The 26,097-nt window shown below is 38.7% G+C and overlaps 1 protein-coding gene across 1 annotated transcript in view; it reads left to right on the top strand.

Moving 5' to 3' along the window:
• The window catches only part of LOC149838993 (uncharacterized), a 111,957-nt gene that overhangs the window by 48,534 nt on the left and 37,326 nt on the right, over window positions 1-26,097 (top strand). The gene's annotated exons all lie outside the window — the stretch shown is intronic.

Below are 26,097 nucleotides of genomic sequence, written 5' to 3'. Positions count from 1 at the left end.
TATATAGGGGACCAAAATTTTTGATCCTCGTGGCACGCGGTGCGGTGCTGCTGCGGCACCTCATGTGCGTCACACGGTTCGCGCGGCTGCGGTACTTGTGGGTGCGGTTGCGTGCACCTGATGCGCGCAACTGCGGCACAGTGCAGCAGTTGCTGGTCCGGCCATTGCACATGTTGCGCACTGCGACAACGATTGGGTGTTCAAAAATTTTTATGGTTGGCCAGGTGTTTTTCGGGTTCCTCCTGTCAGCGGGTCTTCATTCCCGTACTCCTAAACGATACTAACTATGTGATATGGCATCCATAGTAAAACACAAAATATGGGAAAAATGATTATAGGGATTGGTGGACGGTACCGAAAAAGCGCCTAAGCTCATTCTTACGAAAATTGAGAATGGAAAGGAGGTTGCACTTCAAGGAGAGGAAACGGGTAAAGCCGTTTCCGACTATGAAAAGAAATAGAAAGAGTAGAGGATGGGCCATTCCAAAATAATTGGATGGCTCATCAATAGTGTGGACATCCACAAATGTTCTAGCTTGGCGAAATTTGATTTTGCTAGTGATGCGTGAAAATATCTTAAAAACATTTATAGTCTTAAAGATATTGCATACATATGTAATGTTCAAAACAAGGTGAGAACCTTGACTCAAGAAGAGATGAGCATTAGAGAATACTACAATGCACTCTCTCTTCTTTGGGATGTGTTGGCTCTTCTTGATCCAAAGTGACATTGCCCACAAAACGTAGAACTCCGTGAAAACCAAATTAAAACGAAGCATTTATACCAATTTATTAACGGACTTAGACCTGAATTTGAGGGAGCCAAGTCAGCTCTCCTTCATAGAGGAGGTATTCCTTCCATAGTGGAAACTCTTGAAGAATTGACTATGGAAGAGAATAGATTAAAGAAGCCTTCTGTTTCAAAATATGAAGAATGAAAGGAAGGAGGATGGAAGGAAGGAGGATGGAAGGAAGTGAGAATCTCGAAAATCATACTAGAAGCTACAAACCTCCTCATTTTGTTAAAAATGAGGATGGAAGGAACCCCAACAACTATGAGAGGAACGAAAAGATGGGTGATCATGAATATAAAAAAGGTGGAAAGATAATTTGTTATCATTGTTATCTATTTGACTATTTTTATATAATATAATTGCTTTACAGTGTTCGACAACATATTATTTATATATTGCTTATTGTTGATTGATTTTATGTTGTATACATGTTAGTTATTAATTTTAGTGGTTTGTTTACATATTTTATATGTTTTTAAAAAAAAATTTATTTGGGGTACCGCCAGTCTGCCTATGCCCCGCCTAGTCTTTTTAGGGGCTCATCACCTAGGCTTCGCCTAGCGCCTTTGACAACTAAGCCAGGGGGGACATCCCACTCTCTGGAGGAGACTGGTGGTGAGTGGGAGTCCCGGAGGAAGTGGGAATCTCCTGGGGGGGGGGCGCATCCCACCAGAGTCCCAACCTGAGTAGGACTCTAGGCTGAGGTGGACTTTGATTAATTCAGAGTTCCAAACAGGCTGGGCAGCTACCACTGGGGCGGATCCAGGACTGGGGGCAGATATTCTAGGTCAGACCTGGGGTAGAAAAGGGTCGGTAACACAACCCCTCTTTGGAGGACTTTGGTGGCGAGTGGGAGTCCTGAAGGAAGTGAGAATCTCCAGGGCGGCGTCCCACCAGAGTCCCATCCTGTGTTGGACTTCAGGCTGAGGTGGACTCTGATTAATGCAGAGTCCCAAACAGGCTAGGCGGCTGCCACTGGGGCGGATATTCTGGGTTGGACCTGGGGTAGAAAAATGGTCCGTAACACAACCTCATTCTCATCTGTGCCCTGCTTGATGACATTCTGGTGGAGGGACGATAGACTCATCAAGGTGTCCAGAGAGATCTGGACTCCTAATAAAAGGAGTTATTTGCGTCTTCCAAATTTAAAAATTAGAATTGTTTAATTTTTCAGAAACCAATTGGGGTAGAAAGGTAGAGGATAGAGACGGTTGATGATTGAATCCGTGGGAAACCAGACCAGCGTAAAAGATATGAAGAGTATTTAACCAATCTCGTCAATACAAAGCTGGACCGTCCTTTTTTTTTGGTTGGTAAACCCAGCAGACAGAAGAAGTCACACTCTGATCAGAAACCCACAGTTTCTAATATAAAATAGCCTTCCTTTTTTTTAATCAAAGCCAAGAGGATAAGGTGATGGTGAAGCAAAACAGATTTTCTGTAATATGATTTTAGATCTGTAAATCTGAACTGAGAACAAATTTTTTTTAAAATCAGATTTCAGGTCTGTAAAACTGAAACAGCAGGGTAAGGATTATGTATTGACGTCAATAAAGAATAAGGAAGAAAGAAATAAAGAAAGAAATTGTATTGACGTCAATCAAGACTATTAGATCTGAAACTCGTATCTGATTTTCAGATCTGTAAAACTAAGCATGCAGGGAAGATTCAAAGAAAATATAACCAGTGTGACCAAATAGGAAAGAAAGAGGAAAACAATATTAACGTCAATCAAGAAACATCAATATGAGAATATATCCTCAATCAAATGACAGTAGCACAAAGAAAGAGATTGGGATCAAAAGATGATAGGTCAATAGAAGAAACAAGAAGAGGAAGAAAGAAGAAGGGAAAAACTTGGAGAAGCAAGGTATAAAATCCAAGATGTCTGGAACATTCCTCAATAGATCAAATCGATCTCCTGCTTTGATACCATAATAAATATGGCACCTCTAGATGTCCAGAACTATCTCAAGAAAAAGTAGGAAGAGAAAAGAAGTGTTGCTGCTGAAGCGATTGCCAATGGGAAAATCGTGGGGCATGATGCTCTATTTATAAAACACAACATTACAATCATCTTTACGAAAGAGTCTTTTCCTTATACAATAAGGAAACTGAAATAAAAGGAAACAATAAAGAAAAAGGAGAAAATAGGAAAGAATACAAAGTAGGAAAGTAGTGATTCTGTTTTCTTATCATTGGATCTGAATATTGGATCTGGATCCAATATCCAGATCCAACTGACGTTATCTATTAATACCATATACTGGAGTTTTGACTTTGTTACCTATCTATAACTAATGGTGGTCCTTTCCTTTTGGTTAAAGAAACAAGATTAGAAGGCAAACACTATTATATCAAGTTCAAGAAGTTCATCTAGGACTGCCACAGCTGGAAAAAGTACTTGCGACCTCCTTCCAAGTTTCCAACTTATTATTGCTTTACACAAAAATGGTCCCATACAGGAATAAACAGGGAACACAAAGTTATTATTGACCAAGCGACTAGTGGCATTTTTATCATTTCGCATGACCTTTATGTTAGAATCTCCACTGGTACCTGTATTGAGATGAGAGAGAGAGAGAACATAAGAAGAAAGGTAAGAGGGGCTGCGGCTGTCACGATTTCAACCACTGAAATCGTGACCTAAACTTGTATTAATAAGTTTACATTACAATAATATGGAATCAAGAAGGGCAGTTGGCCCAGATGGTATACCTATCGAGGCTTGGAAATGCTTGGGAGAGAAAGGTTTAGAATGGTTGACAAATCTTTTTAACAAGATTTGGCGGACAAATAAGATGCCTAATGAGTGGAGGAAGAGTACTTTGGTGCCTCTATATAAGAATAAGGGTGGTATACAAGATTGCACAAACTATCGTGGTATAAAACTCATGAGTCATACTATGAAACTTTGGGAGAGGGTGATTGAGTCTAGGTTGAGGAAGGTTGTCAGGATATCGGAGAATCAATTTGGTTTTATGCCTGGAAGATCTACTATGGAAGCTATACATCTTCTTAGACAACTTATTGAGAGAAATAGAGAGAGGAACAAAGATTTGCATATGGTTTTTAATGATTTGGAGAAGGCTTACGATAGAGTACCTAGGGACGTTCTCTGGTGGACAATGATGAAGAAAGGTGTTTCTCTTAAGTACATTCGTATAATTAAAGATATGTATGAAGGAGTAGTAACCAATGTCCGCACTTGTGGAGGGGTGACAACCAATTTTCCTATAACGGTTGGGTTACATCAAGGATCTGCTTTAAGCCCTTTCCTATTTGCTATAGTGATGGATGAGCTTACGAGATCAATTCAAGAAAATGTGCCGTGGTGTATGTTGTTTGCTGATGATATTATTTTGATTGATGAGTCTAGAGCTGGGGTTAATGCTAAGTTAGAATTATGGAGACAGACATTGGAAGCAAGAGGTTTTAAGTTGAGTAAGAGTAAGACATAATACATGGAATGTCGGTTTAGTAAGCAACGAAATAGAGATGGGAGTGTAGTGAAGTTTGGTGAGCAAGAAATACCGGTAGATGATTCTTTCAAATATTTGGGATCTATTATTCAAAAGTATGGAGAAATTGATGGAGATGTCAATCATAGGATAAAGGTTGGGTGGATGAAATGGAAGAGTGCAACTGGAGTGTTGTGCGATCGTAGAATGCCATTGCGGTTGAAGGGAAAGTTTTATAGGACGGCTATTAGGCCCGCTTTACTATATGGTACGGAATGTTGGGCTGCCAAGAGACATCATATTCAAAAAATGAGTGTAGCTGAGATGCGTATGCTGAGATGGATGTGTGGAAATACAATAAAAGATAAGATTCGGAACGAGGAGATACGTAAGAAGGTAGGCGTTGCACCCATTGAAAATAAGATGAGAGAGAATCATTTACGGTGGTTTGGACATATTCGACGATGGCCTAATAATGATGCTCCAGTTAGAAGGATGGAGAAATGAGAAAATATATTAGTTAAAAGAGGTCGGGGTAGGCCTAGGAAGACATGGATGGAGGTGATAGGAAAGGATATGAATGCTTTGAACCTCACTGAGGACATGGCATTGGGTAGAAATGAATGGAGGAGAAGGATTCATGTGGAAGACCCAGAATGATTTTCTTTGTTGGTTCATATCGCCGACCCCAATTGTTTTGGGATGAAGGCGTAGTTGTTGTTGTTATTACAATAATATGGATCCGGGTCTGGTGTGTCCATACTCGAATAAAATAAAACATTACAAACTTTACATGACTCGAGTCCTATCCAGACTGTACATACAATGGACTTGGGTCGGGTCCTAATGACCCATAATACCACTTTTTCACCCCCCCTAAAGTTGATCATGGTTTTGGACTATGAACAACTTGCCTTTAAGCATCAAAAAACGATCCTTTGTTAAGCTCTTTGTAAATATGTCATCAACTTGTCTTTCAGTATTGACGAACTCAGGCTCAATCTCTTTTTCTTGAACTTTTTGTCTCACAAAGTGTTGGTTGATCTCAATGTGCTTAGCACGACTGTGATGTACTGGATTAAATGACATGTTGAGAGCACTTTGGTTGTCACATAACAAGATAGAGTGTGAGATCTTTTCTCCTACTTCAGTTAGTAGATGCCTGATCCATGTGGCTTCGGCAGTAGCAACAACCATGGATCTATATTCAACCTCAATGCTTGATCTAGCGATAACCTTTTGTTTTTTATTGCTCCAAGAGACTAAATTTCTTTCAATGAAGACAATATCCTAATGTAGATTTTCGTTCATCAGGATCTCCTGCCTAATCTGCATCAGAATATACTGTAAGTTCACGCTCATCCTTGCCATATGACTGTGGTGAATATATCAATCCATGCCCAATAGTCCATTTCAGATATCTAAGAATCCTCTTAACCGCTTTCATATGTTCAGTACGTGGTGCATGCATAAACTGAAACACTTGATTGACTGAATAAACAATATCAGGATGAGTGAATGTGAGATACTGTAACATTCCTATTAGACTGCGATACCTGGCGGGGTCCTCGCACAGATCTCCATCATGAGCGTTAAGTTTTTGGTGAAGCACACTTAGAGTTCCTAGAGGTTTGCAGTCTTTCATGCTTGCCTTGCTGAGAACATCTACGGTGTACTTGTGCTGAGTGGGCGTCAAGCCATGAGCCTGGTTATCAACTTCTACACCAAGAAAATAGCGCAGTACACCAAGATCTTTCATTTTGAACCTCTGACCTAGTAAGTTTTTTACTTCTTTGATGTGAGCTTCAGAGTTTCCTGTGATGACAATATCATCAACATAAATTAATAGTAGAGTGGTCACATTCTGGCTTCTAAAAATAAATAATGAGTAATCCAGTACGGAGCGTGAAAATCCATGTTTTTGAATCTCAAGCGAGAAGCTATCAAACCAAGAACGGGATGCTTGTTTTAGACCATAGATAGCTCTCTTTAGCCTGCACACATGGGTTTTACAATTTTGTTCTTGATATCTAGGGGGTTGTTCCATGTAAACTTTCTCCTTCAAATCACCATGCAAGAATGCATTTTTCACATCAAGCTGACTCAACTTCCATCCATGTTCAACAACCACGGAAAGAATAATTCGAATTGTTCCCATTCTCACCAGCGGACTGAAGGTCTCATCATAGTCTTGCCCTGCTTCTTGGGTAAACCCTTTTGCCACAAGTCTTGCCTTATATCGTTCAATGGTTCCATCTGGCTTATACTTTATTTTGTAGACCCATTTGCATCCGACAACATTTTTTGTCAGGTGGTCTGGGAACAACTTCCCTGGTTCCACATTCATGTAAGGCCTGCATTTCATCATTCATGGCTTCTACCCATTTGATACAAGTGGTTGCCTGATAGTACATAATGAGTTCATCTTCCTTATTGAGTGCAGTTAAAAAGATCTGAAGATCCAAGGAGAAGTTGTTATAGCTGACCCACTTATCAATAGGATGTCGTATGCGATTTGATTTTCTGACCTCAAGAGTATGAGAGGAAGTAGGATCGGCGAGTGAGGCATGATCTTTATGGCTTGATGCTTTCGGTCTCTGTCTAGAATAGAAAATGCCTTTGTATCTGCCCGGTACGAATGATGTTTCTTGCTCCTCATTCTGTGATCCCGATGTTCTAGTGTTATTGTAGACGACCTGAAAACAAGTACAGAAACCGAGGGAGAGAGAGAGAGAGAGAGAGAGAGAGAGAGAGAGAGAGAGAGAGAGAGAGAGAGAGAGAGACGGCTATATAGAAAAGAGAACTTGTTACCTTTGGATTAGGGCTAATCTCTATATTAAATAGAGAGAGTCCAAAGAAAGAAATTACACCCAAGTTTCTCATTAAATATTAAAATTCAAATAACCTCTAGTTTAGAAAAACTTTTAACTAAAAACCTCTTAGTCTCAACACTCCCCCTCAAGCTGGAGCATAGATATCAATCATGCTCAGCTTGTCACAACATTTTGAGAAATTTGGTCTAGCAAGAGGCTTTGTAAACATATCTGCAACTTGGTCTTCTGACTTTAGATATTTGGTAGTGATATGACCAGCTTGCACCATATCTCTTACATAGTGGCAATCAACCTCAATGTGCTTTGTTCTCTCATGAAAGACAGGATTGTTCGCTATATATGTGGCAGCCTTGTTATCACACATCATGGTCATAGGAGAGGAAACCTTCACCTGAAGATCATGAAGAACTGTACGAACCCACATCAATTCAGCAACTGTTTGGGCCATAGCCCGATATTCTGATTCTGCACTCGACCTAGAAACCACATTTTGTTTCTTACTTCTCCAAGAAATCAAGTTGTCTCCCAGAAACACACATAATCCTGTGGTAGATTTTCTATCCACTACAGATCCTGCATAGTCAACATCATAATAGGCCACTATCTCCAGAGTTCCACCTTTCCTGAACAATAACCCCTTTCCAGGAGAAGATTTTAGATATCTGAGAATCATTATAGCTGCATTCCAGTGTACCTCAGTTGGTTTGTCCATAAACTGGCTAACTTTGCTTATTGCTTAAGCAATATCCGGCCTGGTCATAGTTACATACAGTAGCTTCCCTACTAGGGAGCGATAGCTTTTACTATAAACCGGTTTTGACCCTTCTTCAAACAACTGAACTTTATGGTCCATGGGAATATTCGCTGGTTTAGCTCCCAACATTCTCGTTTTCTTTAATAAGTCAAGAACATACTTCCGTTGAGACAAAACCATCCCTTCACGGCTCCTAGCAAGTTTTATACCCAGGAAATATCTAAGTGAACCAAGGTCTTTTGTAACAAAGTGTTTTTGAAGATGAGCCTTTGTGGCTTCAATATCTTTCACATTGTCTCCTGTAAAAATGATGTCATCCACATATACCACCATAACAACTATGCCTGAGTTAGTTTTCTTGATAAACAATCTATGATCTGCCGCTGACCTATTAAAGCCAAAGCGTGACATCACTTCAAACAACTTCTGAAACCATGCACGAGGACTTTGTTTCATGCCATAAATCGCCTTTCTTATCACAGTCAGGTCCAAGTTTGTGTACAAAACAAACACATCAAAATATTTTTGGCGAGAAAGAGAAGAGTGGGGCATTAGGTTTTAGGATATGTAATGGAATTTGATCACCCACGCATGCGGTTGATCAGATAACAAGCAGTGGTAATCGCATCACCCCAGTATAATGCAGGAACATTGGATTGAATCATAATGGTCCGGGCAACATCAAGCAGGTGCCGATGTTTTCGCTCAGCCACCCCATTTTGTTGAGATGAATAGGTACAAGAAGTTTGGGGTTGGATGCCATGATCTTGGTAAAATTGTAACAGAACTTTTGATTTAAACTCAAGAGCATTATCAGTGCGAACAATCTTGACAATAGATTCAAACTGAGTTTTTATTTCAAGAATTAAGGATTTGATAATACTTGGAACTTCAGATCGTTCTTTTATTAAAAACACCCATGATAACTTAGAGAAATCATCAACAATAACAAGATAATATCGACACTGAGTCCTAGTAGGAATCTTACTAGGACCCCATACATCTGCATGAAGAAGTTCAAAAACTTTATTACTAGACTGACTCTGACTCGAAGGGAACGAACTTCGATGATGCTTGCCCAGCTGACATGCTTCACACTGAAATGATGTAGTGGAAGGAATTTGAGGAAAGACTGAACGAAGCTTTGACAATGAAGGATGACCAAGACGACGATGCCACTAAACATGACTGAATGAGTGTTCCACTGCAGCATAAACATTACCCACTGGATGATGTAGGTAGTAGACTCCATTTTCTTCATAGCCTCCACCAATCTTCTTCCCCATCAGCAAATCCTGAAAATGATAACCCATCGGATCAAATATTACTCTACAATTTTGTTCTTTTGTAAGGCAACTAACAGAGAGTAGACTTTGAGGAAAGTTTGGAGCATGAAGAACATTTTTCAACTGTAAGGAGGAGGATATAAAAATATTTCCCTGACCAACAACCGGGGAGGAACTCCCATCAGCTAATGAGACTCCTCGATGAACAGTAATATCCTTTAGATTTGAAAAAACAAGTGAATTTCCACACAAGTGTCTGGATGCACCAGAGTCAATAATCCACTTACTGTCAGTCGGATGAAGATGATTTCCTGTTGAGTAGGCAACACCAGCTACAGGAGGGGTTGAACTCAAGGGGCGAAGAGCTATCAGCTCATCATATTCAGCACGACTGAGGGTGATACTACTGCCACTTGCAGAGATATTATCCTGTACATTTGTTGCCTCGAAAGTAGTAACATTTGCTTTAGGAGCATATGACTTTGATGAAGAAGAGGTTGGTCGACCATGCTTATCCCAGCAATGATCTTCTAAATGTCCACATTTTTCACAGAATGTACATTGAAGCTTTACTCTGCCTCCCATACCTCGTCCACGACCTCGTCCTCTGATATTCTGAATATTTCCACGCCCATAACCAGACGAGACAACAAGAGCAGATGACTGAGTCACAGGCTGAGATTGTGGAAGAGAGATCGCAAGTCTACTCAGACGATTGTATGCATCAGCAAGAGTAGGTACATCTGATCCAATCAACATTTGGACTTTTGCAACAGAAAATTCTGAAGAGAGACCTGTAAGAAACCGAGCAACCATAGTTTGTTCTTGATGATCCTTTTGCTTTGAGCAACAAAGAGGCCTGTGATCATTGAGTCTTTCAAACGCAGCTTTGACAGAGGCATAGTACTGGGACAAGGTCTGATCTCCCTGCTGCAAATTATATATCTCCTGTTCGACTTGCAGGATACGACTCACATTAGTCTCTTGTGAGTACGTATCTCGAAGATTATCCCACATCTGTTTGGCTGTATGATAGTAAATTAAACCATCTGCAATATGGGGTTCAACACTATTCATGATCTATGACATAACTATGTCATTATCTTCGTCTCAAGTAACGTACTTTCCAACCTTTTCATTAGGTTCATCTTCCAACAAAATATGTTTTTTACGATGTCCAGATACCGACATCATAAAAGTTCTGGATCACCTGACATAGTTAGTTTCATTCAACCTTAGAGAAGAACCATACGAGAAGGGATTTGCAAAAGCCTTATACTCCCCAATATGTTCAATTTTGGAATCACATTTCGAAGATTCACCCATACTGAATATTAAATCCTATTTCAGCTTAAAAAAAAAATCAGACTTACTCACGTGAACAACGTGTGTTATAACCACACGTCAGGCAAGTCCACGACTACACAGGCTGCCGCACCAGAAATGAAATCTTGACAGGCGACAAGTGACCCAGACAATAGTGTGTGGTATAATCACACATCAGCCAATACTACGACCAGCAACAGTACTAATTAAAAGCTTCCAACAAGCAACATATGTTTCCACACAGCAGGGAATTACGTCTGTTGCTTCCACGAACAAAAAATTGATATTAGCATTCTGTTTTCATAGCACTCATGTTACGACTGAAAAAAATTCACGACACAACCTGCTGCTTCCACGAACAAAAAATTGATATTAACATTCTGTTTTCACAACACTCATGTTACGACTGAAAAAAAAAATCACGACAAAGCAGGAATCACGATTGTTGATATTCATGTTCTGAAAATGAACAACCAAATAAGATCTGAGACGAACTCGGCACCCAGATTCACGACCAATGACAACATGTTACGGCTGAAAAAAAATTTCATGACACAGCAGGGAATCACGTCTGAAATCAAACACCCAAATATATTTTAAGAAGAACTCGGCACCCAGATTCACGACCCACGATAACATGCGCACGCAGAAGCATAGAAATCACGACAGCTGCTCCCATATAAATCACGACAGCTAGAAACTTTCATTTTTTTTTTTCGATCAACAAAAAAAACTTGTCATATCCAGATCTTAATGACACACAATCATCGTGTCACGGATCTGTCATCAGAAAAAAAAGAGCAGCACACCTGTTTCCACCTCTTTCAGTTTTGTTTGTTTTTTTTTTGTTGGTGTAGATCAATCACGCTGTTGAGATCTACTGCTCTGATATCATGTAGACAACCTGAAAACAAATACAGAAACCGAGAGAGAGAGAGAGAGAGAGAGAGAGAGAGAGAGAGAGAGAGAGAGAGAGAGAGAGAGAGAGAGACGGCTGTATAGAAAAGAGAACTCGTTACCTTTGGATTAGGGCTAATCTCTATATTAAATAAAGAGAGTCCAAAGAAAGAAATTACACCCAAGTCTCTCATTAAATATTAAAATTCAAATAACCTCTAGTTTAGAAAAACTTTTAACTAAAAACCTCGTCTCAACAGTTATCAAACATCTCTTCTTCTTGCTGCACACAATCTGGGGAACAGACTTCATTGGAACTAGAAAAAAGTTCTCAATTCAACCAAGGATAGTAAACTTTAGTTGTGTTAGGCGACATATCCGTTGTGTCGGCTCTGTGATCAAAATTTTGCTCATCAAAGACAACATTCCTTGAGATTCTGATGCGCCTGTTGGTTGGATCATAACACCTATTATCCTTTGTAGTCATCTGCGTATCCCACAAATCTACACTTCTGAGCCTTGTCCTGAAACTTGTTTCTCAGGAACTGATCAATATGCACATAACAAACACATCCGAAGACGCGTAGATCATAATAACTAGGGTGAGCTCCAAAAAGACAGTAATAAGGAGACTTATTTTCCAGAACAACCATAGGTAGTCTATTTATCACATGTACGGCAGAATGAAAAGCTTCTGTCCATAGGTTGATAGGAAGATTACTGTCATGAAGCATACTCATGGCACTTTGAACGATATGCATATGTTTTCGCTCAGCAATCCCATTTTGTTGAGGGCTGTGTGGACAAGACAACCTTCTTCCTATTCCGTTATTTTGAAGAAAAGAAATAAAATCACGAGATGAGAACTCCCCACCTCCATCACATTGGAAAAATTGGATGGACTCTGAAAATTGATTTTTAACTAAGGAAAGAAAATTTTGGAACAAGGGGAAAACTTTCGACTTATTTTTTATGAAATATATCCAAGTGTATCGAGAATAGTTATCAACAAAGATTAGGTAGTATCTGCTCCCAGATCCAGAGACAATTGGGGCGAGTCCCCATACATTAGAACAAATTATCTCAAAAGGTTTTGAAGCTCTCTTATTAATGGAATGAAAAGGCAATACATGACTTTTACATGAAAGACAACTGAGACACTTCTGACTTTTCTCATCCCCATTGAGACTTTCTTTTTTAATGAGATTATTAGAGACATGTTTCTCAATAAAATGACTCCCACAATGTCCTAATCGACTATGCCATAAGAAAGGCTTATTACATTCAAAAATACTAAAAACATTTATAGAAGAGGAGGGACACGACTCTAATGAAGACTTCGAATCCAGATGAGCAGGGCAGACAAAATGACATGAAACTTCTTCAAAGACATAAATATTGCCTCGTCTCTTTCCTTCAACGAATGTTTCCCTCGTGCGTCGGTCCTTGACCTGCACAGAGAAGGGAGTGAATTCAACTGAAGCATTATTATCATCAATAAGTTTGGAAACAGAGACAATATTTTTCTTGATGTCGGGAGCGTGAAGAACATCAGAAAGTTTAAGAGTCGAATATGACATGGGAATGACAGTTTTTCCAACATGAGAAACAGGATGGTGGGATCCATCTCCAATGACAATCTTACTTTTTCCAAAATAAGGAATAGGGTTAGAAAGTTTACCTGCATCGCCTGTCACATGAGTCACTGCCCCTGAGTTGACAAACCAAGTGCCTTCATCACTCTACTTCAATTTCAACTCTGACAAGGCGGATATCAGCAAATCTTTAATCTCTCTACTGTCTCTGATATTTGTGAACTTTCTTGTGGTTTTTGTCTGTGGACTCTTTCCTTTATTTACTGGATTATGCCAACAATTCACCTTGATATGCCCCCTTTTGTTACAAAGGAAGCAAGTGGGGATGGATCTTTGTCCCTGCGCATGAGCTAACATATTGGGAGTGCGAAGCAGATCACGACCTCCATGTCCACTTCACCCTTGCCCTCCTCGTCCTCTACCATAAGTCACTGCTGTGGCAAAAACTTCTTGGGAATTTGTGTGAATGTGAGTTTCTTCAGAGAAACCCTTTAGAGTCATTTTATACTGAATCAATTTAGTTCGTAGCTCATCAAATGTAGGAAGGACAGGGAGGCACAATAGTAAAGTGACTATCATATTTTAGTCAGATTCCAATCCACTCAGAGTTTGTTGCACCATGTCACTGTCACTTACCGCACATCCTATAACTGCAAGCTGATATGTGATAATCTTTATCTTGTTCAAATATTCCATGATGGTCATGGAATCTTTTCTCAGCAACTGAAATTCCCTCTTGAAAAAAACCATCCTCGCTTGTGAAACTTGCGAATACGTCCGAACCAATCGCTCCCAGAGTTGCAGGGTTGTACAATTGTCAGGGATGGCAACAAGGACCTCTTGAGACAAGAAGTGATGTATGCAACTACTGATTGATCTTTCCTTTCCCCGTTGAGGTATTCTGCATTTTTGGCATACACAATTGAACTCGTCCCTTTATCATCTTTCTCTTCTCTCGGGACAAATTCTGGTGGGATTGGAGTGGTTCCATCCAGGTGACCTAAGAGACCTTGGCTCCTTATAAAAGGAATAATTTGTCTCTTCCAAATCAAGAAGTTTGATGTATTCAACTTTTCATAAACGAGTTGATTGAGAAAGCTTGAAGAAAGATTCGATTGAGAAGAATAAGGATCCATTGAGAAATAAAATTCAACAAGAGTGTTCACGAAGTGATCAACCTTTTTTTTTTTAAGAACAGAAGATCGCAGGCTGTCAGATTCAAAAGATAGTCAGACCTGAACTTTCCTTTACACTCTTGAAAGAATGGAGATTGACGTGATGAAAAACACTTTTACACGTTATATATGTTTTCGGGCAAATGTAGAAAGTAAGAATCAGGAAGAAAATCACACAGCAAGTCACCGAGAAAGGCTGGGATATCTGAATATGCAAAATAGATGCGTGGAGGAGATTGGGCAAAGGAGATAAATCAAATAATACCAAACGAAAGAAAAAAAATCTGAAATAGGGATCGTGGTTATTTCTGTGTTTCACGTGAATCGATTTCAGCGATTCACGTGAAATAGAATCACCCCTTTTGCACAGTCTGGATTCACGTGAATAGGATTCACGTGAATCTCAGATCCACGTGAATGTCACGCCCATGTGAGACGTGGATACACAGAAAATTTCAGAAAGAGGGGAAGAAATGAGAAATAGGAGGAAAAAGGAAATAAAGGAGAGTAGAAGAGAAGGGACGAAAAACCTCAAATCTCTGATCGTCGCACCTATCGGAAACCTCTTCGGCCCTCAGATGGATCTCCGCTTTGATACCATGTTAGAATCTCCACTGGCACCTGTATTGAGATGAGAGAGAGAGAGAGAACAGAAGAAGAAAGGTAAGAGGGGCTGCGGCTGTCACGATTTCAACCACTGAAATCGTAACCTAAACTTGTATTAATAAGTTTACATTACAATAATATGGATCTGGGTCTGGTGTGTCATCCAGACCCGAATAAAATAAAACATTACAAACTTTACATGACTCGGGTCCTATCCAGACTGTACATACAATGGACTTTGGTCGGGTCCTAATGACCCATAATACCACTTTTTGACCCCAAGTTTCATGTCTGGTGGTATTTTTGGTTTCCTTTTCATTTGGTGTAAAATGATTGTTTTATTCGTATGATATTTGTGTATATTTGACACCACTATAGTGGCATTGATGTTATTTGTTGTAAGTTCTATATCATTTTGTAATATGCCCATTGGGGTATCTTATCTTAATAAAGGTCATACTATGGTGTAGCCCCACATACAAGAGAGAAGGTTTGGGGCTTTGTGTCCTCCTTGATAGCATTCCTAGCGTCATCCTCTTTTCCCTTCAAGTTATTATGGTATCAAAGCCACTTTATCATCTTTAGGTGCTCCATTAATCCAAGGTATCCTCCTTTTACTTTCATTTTCCTTTTTCTTCCTCTTCTTTTCCTTTTACTTGTTATCCAAGTTTGTTCCATTATCTTTTTCTCCCCTCATCTACTAATCTCCTTTCACCTATCTTCTTCATCTTTTCTCTTTCTTTATTGTCTAACATTTGCACCCTTAGTATCTTTCCTACCTTCCTCTTGCAGCAACAGTGCTGATGGTGACACCTTCCCTGCCATCATCAATGGCTGCTCTTTCCTCACATTGTGATTCTCAACACTTTTTCAACCACTTTCTTCAAATCTCTGCTTTATTCTCTAAATCACCTCTTTGATCCTTCTTTCCTCTTTGTATTTCATCTCTTGTCATTAGTTGCCAAAATTCCTTAAAAAAAACTTGAATGTTTCATCTATCACAACCCCTAGCAGTTCTCAATGTTTCTAATGTTGTCCATATCCCGAATGTGAACATTTCATCCAATCTTCATATAGCTCCTTGTCTTTTGTCAAGGTGCACATCAAACTTAATGATTCCTACTCCACATGGAAGGGAGTTCTTCCCTACATCAAATAGCTTAGGCTAATGGAGCACATTGATGAGAGCAGTTAGGGCCCCACAACTACCATTGCCGTATAAGATGTGAAGAGTGATGGATCAAGAGTACACTTTTTTTTTGAGACGATCAAGAGAAATACACGTGGCTCCTAAGCCAGCATATGAGGAGTGGATCACTTGAAATCAAGGATTTATAGGATGGATCAACTTAACACTTTCAAAAGATACCTTTCTTCAGGTAGTCGACTGCCCTATTGATTTTGTGTGGACTTCATTGCATCACTCGTATGAGCAAGTGTGAGTTGCCAATGTCATGAATTTAAGACACACTTGTTTGAATACATGAAAGAATAAATTTATTTCATATTACCTGGATCAAGAAGGGCAGTTGGCCCAGATGGTATACCTATCGAGGCTTGGAAATGCTTGGGTGAGAACGATTTAGAATGGTTGACAAATCTTTTTAACAAGATTTGACGGACAAATAAGATGCCTAATGAGTGGAGGAAGAGTACTTTGGTGCCTCTATATAAAAATAAGGGTGATATACAAGATTGCACAAACTATCGTGGTATAAAACTCATGAGTCATACTATGAAACTTTGGGAGAGGGTGATTGAGTATAGGTTAAGGAAGGTTGTCATGATATCGGAGAATCAATTTGGTTTTATGCTTGGAAGATCAACTATGGAAGCTATACATCTTCTTAGACAACTTATTGAGAGATATAGAGAGAGAAACAAATATTTGCATATGGTTTTTATTGATTTGGAGAAGGCATACGATAGAGTACCTAGGGATGTTCTCTGGTGGACAATGACGAAGAAAGGTGTTTCTCTCAAGTACATTAGTATAATTAAAGATATGTACGAAGGAGTAATAACCAATGTTCGCACTTGTGGAGGGGTGACAACCAATTTTCCTATAACGGTTGGGTTACATCAAGGATCTGCATTAAGCCCTTTCCTATTTGCTATAATAATGGATGAGCTTACGAGATCAATTCAAGAAAATGTGCCGTGGTGTATGTTGTTTGCTAATGATATTGTTTTGATTGATGAGTCTAGAGCTGGGGTTAATGCTAAGTTAGAATTATGGAGACAGACATTGGAAGCAAGTGGTTTTAAGTTGAGTAAGAGTAAGACATAATATATGGAATGTCGGTTTAGTAAGCAACAAAGTAGTGATGGGAGTGTAGTGAAGCTTGGTGAGCAAGAAATACTGGTAGATGACTGTTTCAAATATTTGGGATCTATCATTCAAAAGTATGGAGAATTTGATGGAGATGTAAATCATAGGATAAAGGTTGGGTGGATGAAATGGAAAAGTGCAATTGGAGTGTTGTGCGATCGTAGAATGCCATTGCGGTTGAAGGGAAAGGTTTATAGGACGACAATTAGGCCCGCTTTACTATACGATACGGAATGTTGGGCGGCCAAGAGACATCATATTAAAAAAAATGAGTGTAGCTGAGATGCGTATGCTTAGATGGATGTGTGGAAATACAATAAAAGATAAGATTCGAAACGAGGAGATACGTAAGAAGGTAGGCGTTGCATCCATTGAAAATAAGATGAGAGAGAATCGTTTACGGTGGTTTGGACATATTCGGCGAAGGCCTAATGATGCTCCAGTTAGAAGGATGGAGAAATGGGAAAATATATTAGTTAAAAGAGGTCGGGGTAGGCCTAAGAAGACTTGGATGGAGATGATAGGAAAGGATATGAATGCTTTGAACCTCACCGAGGACATGGCATTGGATAGAAATGATTGGAGGAGAAGGATTCATGTGGAAGACCCAGAATGATTTTCTTTTTTGGTTCATATCGCCGACCCCAATTGTTTTGGGATGAAGGCGTAGTTGTTGTTGTTGTTGTACCTGGGTCATCTCACTCAAATATTTGATCAGTTGATGATGATAGAGCTACCTATAAGTGAATACAATGTAGTTTATTATTATTATTTTCGATGACAAGAATACAATATAGTTTATTACATACTACAGGTAGTTGGCGATGACTATAAGAATTTTACTGTTAAACTGGCAATGAATCAGAGTATCCACATTTCCAGAGTTGCGCCCATTGTTGCTACAATATGATTCTATGTGGGAGGAAATCTTAGATTACTTCCACCTCTTTTCTTGGGGAACATTTGGTTGTGTTTTTGAAAAGTGAAATTTCTGTTCAAAAGAGATTCACTTTCAAATTTTCATGAAATTTCAAATCTCACACAAATGACATTCACTTTCCAAATCTTACTTTTGGGTTCTGTGCCAACTCACTTTTTGTGAGGCTTGTTTTTCGGGTTTTGTGCTATTTTTTTTTATGTTTGGTGCTTTTGGGGTACTGTTCAAATGAGATTCACTTTCTAAAGTGTATTAGTAAGTGAATCTCATGTGATTGAACCAAACGTACGCTTGGTGTGTTATTTGTAAGTAGATATAATTCTTTAGAGGTGGTAGAGGCAGAGGAAGGAACACATTCGAGGCAAGGAGCTAGGTCCCTTCCATAGTGGTGGCCACAACATCGTCCCATGCCAAACCAATGACTATTTTATCCCATAATGGGAATGCCACTTATGGGCAGTGTGGTGCAGGATACAATAACAACAATTGGAATCAAGGTAGTGCCAACAATATGGCATGTCAAGTTTGTGGAATGAGGGACCACACTACCATGTTTTATGTTGACTAATGCAAAGTGAACCAAGGCAGCATTTGATATTAATGAGTATTCCATTCAGTCTAAAGAAGTGAACAAGTCTCCCCATATGATCAAAGTGCAGAGATTGCAATGTTATCTTTTTTCAGTGTAGCTATCACTAATCCCCATGATCCCATGATCAAACATCTGTGTCACACCGGCATTTCACTTAGTATGTGTATCTTCTGTTGAGGCAACGTAACATGTGGATACACCAGGACAATTCATGGACATAGTGAAACTAGTGTTAGACAATCAACATTGTGTCTAACTTTATCTATTGTGTTTTATTTATAGTCTTGCCTTATTTTGTATTCAGTTGCTTTTTTCTTTTATAAATTGTCTTTAATTATGTTACATTTCAATTTCAACTTAGTTTTATTATTTGATGTTTTTAGTTATAGTGGTTTAGAATTGTTCAAGAGTTTGTACTTGACTCATAGTTTTACCTTTAGGTTAAGAATTTGATGTATATATATATATATATATAGCCATGTCCCTTTGTCCTAATTTTTGAGAACTGTCACGTCGTGCCAAACATATCTACACCTATTTACATGGATACACTTAAAAGGACACATGACACTATTTTTGTGTAGTTTCTCATTAAAAATAGTATATAAAGGGACACGATACGGGGACAAGTTGAAGAATCCCTGACATAACGGATTTTATGAAATTTTTTAAACAAAGGAATACCTTTTCACACACAATATATGAATACAAACAACAAAAAGAACTTGAAAAAAATCCTAAAAACAACTTTGAGATACATACCTCAATCAATGACACTTCACAAAGCATGCACTCAATCAAGAGGCTCCTAAGCCCATCGCCACAAACATCAAGGTGATATTCCCTTGCTCTGATAGAAGTGGCAAGGAACACAAGACACAACTAAAAGACAAACAAAAACGGACTAAAGCGTAAACATAATTCATTAACCAAAAATAATGAATAACATATTTGTACATTCATAAGAACACAAAAAATAAAATAAATAATTTTTATTAATAACAAAAATAAACAAAAAATTACAAATGAACCTCACCACAAAACACTCAAACAGACACCATATGTACACCCATCCTCTCTCTCCTATACAACAAAAGAATGATCAATATATAGAAGAAGACATTACGACTAGTTTGACTAGTCAAACTAGCCGTTAGAGCTAGTCTTAACATCTAGTTTGACTAGTCAAACCAACCGTTAGAGTAAATCCCAAAAATTAGTTTGACTATTCAAATTAGTAGTTAAAGCAAACCTCAACGGATAGTAAAATGACTAAAAATAAAAAATATAAATACAAAATTAAATATTTAGTCATTTTAATAATGATCAAAGTAATAGAGTTTCAACCATGAGAGGGTAGCAAAGAAGAAGATGAAAAGAGAAACTTCTTTAAGATAAAGAATGAATGATTATAACATATATGGGGTTCTTCCCCTCTATGCCACAAAAAAGACAAAAATGGTTGACTCTACGACCCTACAACTAATTGTGCCTAAAATACAAGAATGCCCTTACAATAAACGATATTTACATAGAAGGGATATGACAAAGGAAGAATAAAACATGTATGACAAACACTATACTTCTCCATAATAATGACCAAACAATTAAATAAAGAACCCTAATCTAACCTAAAGTATACATTAAGTATACAAAACTTAAATCCTAATATATATATATATATATATATACAACTAAATACACAAAAAGTATATTTTGAAAGCAAGAAAAATAGAAATACATGAGAAATATCTAACTACAACTTGATATATTTACTATACATGTAACGATCCCAACACATACCCCTTAAAATGCAGTAAATTTTTTTTTCCAGTGTGGAAAACTTCTCAGAGACCTGGGGTCCTTATAGTTCCAATTCCAACTGGATAGCCAAACACCACAAATGGGCTTACAATTATCATCCACAAAAACCAAAGCAAACATCTTTATTTATAAATCAAGAATCAATTCCAGAGACAATGTTCTACTCAACAGAAATTAAAGTAGCAACTGACTGAAACAAAAGAACTGAAAAGAAACAGCAAAGCTAAATGACCAAAAAGAAAGAACCACTCTGTCCACTATGGAAGCTGTCAAGAATCAAGTGTGACCCTCTTGCCCTCCCAATAGCTGCCGACTTCACTGATCATCTGTTCCTGTGAAAAACCAATAAAGTAGGGTGTTAGAATTGAAATCCTGAGCACTACTTCTTAGTGAAACAGGTGAGACAAAGGGTTAAGATAAGATATCATGCAATATTTTGAGGGAAATGCAACATGACATTTTATAGCATTTAAGAAACTTTCCATGCAACAGTTATAAATGCTAAGCATGTAGAAACATTAAACTAGTAGCAAGTAACAAACCTTCAACATGCAATAGGAAGTAAACATCACACACTCGCCATCAAGTAATGATTGAAGGAACAATTAAAATATGCATGATCTAATGCATAGCAGAAAGATGCATGATGTATGTGAAATGCATGAATCCTTTTATTATCCTTTATTTAAGTTTTCCTTTCCATATGCATACCCTATTAAATGCATAAAACTTTAAGTTCCTCTTTTTAATTACCGTTGTCCGCGAATACACCAAACAGGTAGAATCCCTGAGGTTAAGTTAGGTTCCCAGGGTAGCTTAGCACACAATTTGTATTTTATTATTGGGTTCCAAACTTAGCCCTCGACTGGATCACCTTCGGAACATTAGACCTCCACATTTAATGTCGGGGACACAAGGAACACCTCACGCCTACATGTGTCACTTTCTTGGTACAAAAAACAACAGCCGTGTCAAACACACCACCCCCAGGTAAAGTGGTGGACTCTTTCTAAAACCGTGGCCAACAGAAGGAACCTCAATATCGGGTTCAGGAAACAAAAATAAAGCACATGAAGTTTTTGTATCCTCACAGTCTCCCCAAGACCGGATCTCTAAGATCTCCATTCTCCAGATGAGAGATCCCAGAACGTATATTACATTGTTCTTAATTATTATCTTTTATTAAGAGTCAATTCTTTAAGTTTTGCAAGACCATATGCAAAAATAAAGGTCAAAGCTCGCATCCACCCCTGTGAGGACCCTTACGGGACTCCAACCCATGAGGACAATAAGAACAGTGCAGTAGTGTGCAATACCAACTTGTGTGGTTCAAGTGATGCAATTAAATACATCTGAAAAACAACCAAGTTCACGGCTCTCCAGGCTGGTGATGGTCCATTTAGGCCATCAAATGCATCACATATCAAAACCAAAGTAATGTGTTATTTATAAATGCACATGCACCCATGCAAACATGTCAAATGCACATGCACCCATGCAAACAAAGTCAACCATAAGCATATAATTTCTCAAATCATATACATCTTTGCCATGTGTACTTCTTACATCCATATACACGTATCCATGCCAATGCATACTCCCTTGAGTGTGTGTGCACGTGAACAAACCCGTTCGTGATGCATGTTCATGTTAAATGAAACATCAATCATATAACAATTGCATAGCGACATAATTTTAATGATTCGTTGCATAACCATAGCACTGCATATGTCAAATTGAAATTATGTATATATAAAATTTATATTTTCCTTTTGTCCAACAATTATATTTTGCACATCCCTAAACTGCTGCCAGACAACCTGCTGTCCGGCTAGCCCAAAATAACTCGGCCACATGGACCTGCCAACCAATCTAGCCGACCGGATCAGTTGGAGTTGACAAGTCAGCCGACTCCCTGGATATACCACACCATACCCCTATGTTTCAAATATGACTTCCAAACACATTTATGATAAATCATCTGTCAACAAGGTATGAAGATATATCTATGCACATTCGCTTGACTGTTTGTGCTTTAATAAAATCAGAGATAAATTAGATACAAAGAAAATGTAACAGTTTGCACTAAAGGTACATACATGGTTAACATGAAAGCGAATGCTCGTGGGCCAACGTTAAGCCCACATTTTTTTTGTTTTATATCAACCCATGTCCACCCGACACCCGGCTGGACTTACCTGGCACCCAGGCTCGGCCTGTCAGGCCAACTGAGCCAGACTCGGTTGAGTTGACAGCCAGTGTAACGCCCCAAAATTTCAAACTTGCGAACCTTTCAGAAAACAAGCAAGAGGCTAGAAAAAATCTCTTTCCTCTAGAGTTTGTTTATGAAATCAGCGGAAGACTATTCTTTTGTTAATTCAGAAGGCAAAATGACAACTTTGGGCACATTAGCTAAAAGAACCAAAACTCATAAAATTCGGATATCCCAAGGAAAATCCGTTACAAACCCAAAACGTCCAGGACGCGGGCTAATTGCAGGAAGAAAAAGTCTTGAAGCCATCTTGCAATCGCGCCATCACCCATAGTGTATCTATAGAATGAGTTAGTTTCGCGAAAAACTAGTAGGTGCACAAGAGAGACTACAGGAAACTGAATTAAGTACATTTAATTCAGCAGGTTATGCAGTTTAAAGCAGATATGCAGTTCAACAGGTAAGCAGTATAAACGGGCAAGTAGTGCAACAAGGTAAGCAGTGCAAGAAGGTAAGCAGTTTAAAGCAAGTAAGCGGTGTAAGCAGGTAAGCAGTTCAAAGCAAGTAAGCAGCGCAACTGTCAAAACGTAGCAAGACGATTCATTTGATCGTAAGCTGTGAACCACCACGCAACAAGCTTGTTCTCGTTCCTAGAACGGGGTCTCTGCATTTAATCATTATCAGGTCATCGTTTGTCGCTCTCACTACTTCTAACAAACACTTGTCCTGAACAACCTTAATCTATTCTCATCTCTCAAAGCCTTACGCGGCCAACTGTCACCTGTTATGACTCACTAAGGCGTCATACTTTCTCCGAAAAGCCCACCCTTCTATAGAAGGTCCAAAACATGATCTAAAATCAAATAAAGATCTGATTTTCACATCTGAGTCCTGCATGAAAACATGCTAAAACAGAAAGCCAAAACTATGGATTTATAACTGGCTATCCCAAACAATCTTAGAAGATCATCACAACTCACCATAACTTTTTATGGTAAGCAAAAACATAAGATCCACAACGAATCGCTCGGTTCGGGAGATATACGACCTGACAAGGAATTACCGCCCTAGAGGGTATACCTGGTCTTGGACCATACACTTCCTCACAGGAGTTCACTCTTTGCGGCTACCCGTTCGTGGACAGTGTACATCCTCACAGAGATTTAACCGCTCTAGCCGGATTACCCTATCTGGGAAATGTACAACCTCACAAGCAATTACCGCCTTAGATGGTATACCTGGTCTTGGACCATGCACTTCCTCACAGGAGTTCACCGTCTTTGCGGCTACCCGTTCGTGGATAGTGTACATCCTCACAGAGAATCTACCACTCTAGCCGGGTCACCTGGTCTTGATTATACATACCCTCACAGCGAAACCTTTGCGAAGCCGGTCCCCAACAAATGTCATATACAATTAAAATCATTGTAATACACACATTGTTAAAATGTAAAACTGTACATATATGTATATATAATAATATTATATTATTATATATATATATATAAATACATTTTTAATTTCTTTCTTTTCTGTATTTTTTTTCCTTTATTTTTATTTTTTGTCTTTATGTCATCTAGTTCAGTTTGAACTAGAATGACTGTTGCTAGTCAAGTCCTGTCCAGACTTGACTAGCAATAGAGCTGTTGGACTGACACAGTCCAACAACTCTAAATAGAGCTGTTGGACTGTGCCCAACAGCTCTATTGAGTCCTCTTTCAGCTGTGTATATAAAGGGGTGCAGCCCCTCTTGTATTTCACTCCAATGCTTCTTAAGCAATTGGTTTTTCATATCAATAAAGAATACATTTTTATTTTTATTTTGTTTCCAGTTATACCCTTTTTAAGGGTTATGCTTTAGTGTCATTCTTGACACTTGCTCTTGTTAATCAAAGCTCGTGTTTCGAAGATCCCCATTTCATTTCATGGTATCAGAGCCGCGGAAGTACTAAATCTTGAGGAAAAGCTGCCTCGGTTTCCGTGCCCGTTTGCAAAAGTGTTCGCCACTTGAAGAGAAGTGTTTTATCACTTCATTGGAGAAGATTTCACATCTTGTTGTATTGTTTTTTTTTTCTTTCTTTCTCATTTTCCTTCTTGTTTCTCTTCTATCCCTATTCTTTCTCTCCTTGTAATCGATGGATGACAATGATAAAGTCACCATCATGCCTATGAAACTAAGCGATACGAACTATGTAACATGGGCTTCAATCATGAAGCACCATATATGGGGAAAAGGCTTATGGGGGATTGTGGATGGTTCCGATTCGGAACCTAAGCTATCTCTTACTAAAAAGGAGGGAGATAAAGACGTCCCTCTATCGGAAGAAGAGAAAATCAAGGCTATTGCCTCATACGAGAAGAAATGGAAAGAATGGAGAATATCTCATGCGAAGATAATGTCATGGCTTATCAATAGCGTTGACATTAAAAAATGCTCAAGTCTTGCCAAATTTGATCATGCCGATAAGGCATGGGAATACCTTAAGAATATGTATTCCCTTAAAGATATTGCACACGTGTGCAACCTCCAAGAAAAAGTTCGAATGATGACACAAGGAGACAAAACTATTCGTGAATATTACAATGGGTTGTCTGAACTTTGGGAAGAACTTTCCCTTTTAGAACCAAAGTGGCATTGTGCCGAAGACATCGAGCTTCGTCAGAAACAACTCGATGTTGAACATTTTTACCAGTTTATCACTGGATTAAGGCCGGAATTTGAAACCACTAAATCGGCCCTACTTCACCGGGAAAAATTCCTTCTATTGTTGAAACTATTGAAGAGTTAACAATGGAAGAAAATCGTCTCCGGAAAGGTTCTTTAAAAATTGAAGATGATTCCGTTTTAGCCGTGTCTAGACCAGGGAATCATGTTCGATCATATAGGCCTCCTCACTTTAACCGACAAAATGGTGACTATGATAAGAAGAAAGTTATTTGTCATCACTGTCATGAACCGGGACACTACAGGCCACAATGTCCCAAACTTAAGGAGCTGAGAGAAAAAGGAGCTGCAATTGCTGGATCGAAGCCTAAAGATCAGGATGCACCAGTTTCCCTGGCCCAACTAATGGAGATCCTTCAGCCTCTCATCAAAGGTGCCTCTTCCTCATCTGAAGCTTCAACCGGCGCAGCAGCCTCATCTTTTTCTGATTTAGGTAAAATTTCTTGGCTTCTTGACTCTGGTGCATCTTTTCATATGACCCCAAATAATCAAAGTCTATCCAAATGTGTTAAAAATAAAACAAGTGTGTCAAAGGTCTTTACTGCTGATGGGACTTCTCTTGAAATAGAAGGAACAGGAGATTTTGAAAAAATTTATAAAACAAAAAAATTTTTTATTCCAGAAATTAGACATGTTCCCAAATTAAATTTAAATCTTTTATCTGTATCTCAAATTTCTGATTATGGGTGTAATATTTCTTTTTCTTCTCATGGTTGTTGGGTACAGGATCGCCAGTCAGGCAAGCTG

This window comes from Nuphar pumila, chromosome 5 (genome assembly GCF_984573655.1).
Source record: "Nuphar pumila chromosome 5, dmNupPumi1.hap1.1, whole genome shotgun sequence".
Classification (NCBI taxonomy): domain Eukaryota; kingdom Viridiplantae; phylum Streptophyta; class Magnoliopsida; order Nymphaeales; family Nymphaeaceae; genus Nuphar; species Nuphar pumila.
This window is presented reverse-complemented; position numbering and strand designations above follow the sequence as displayed.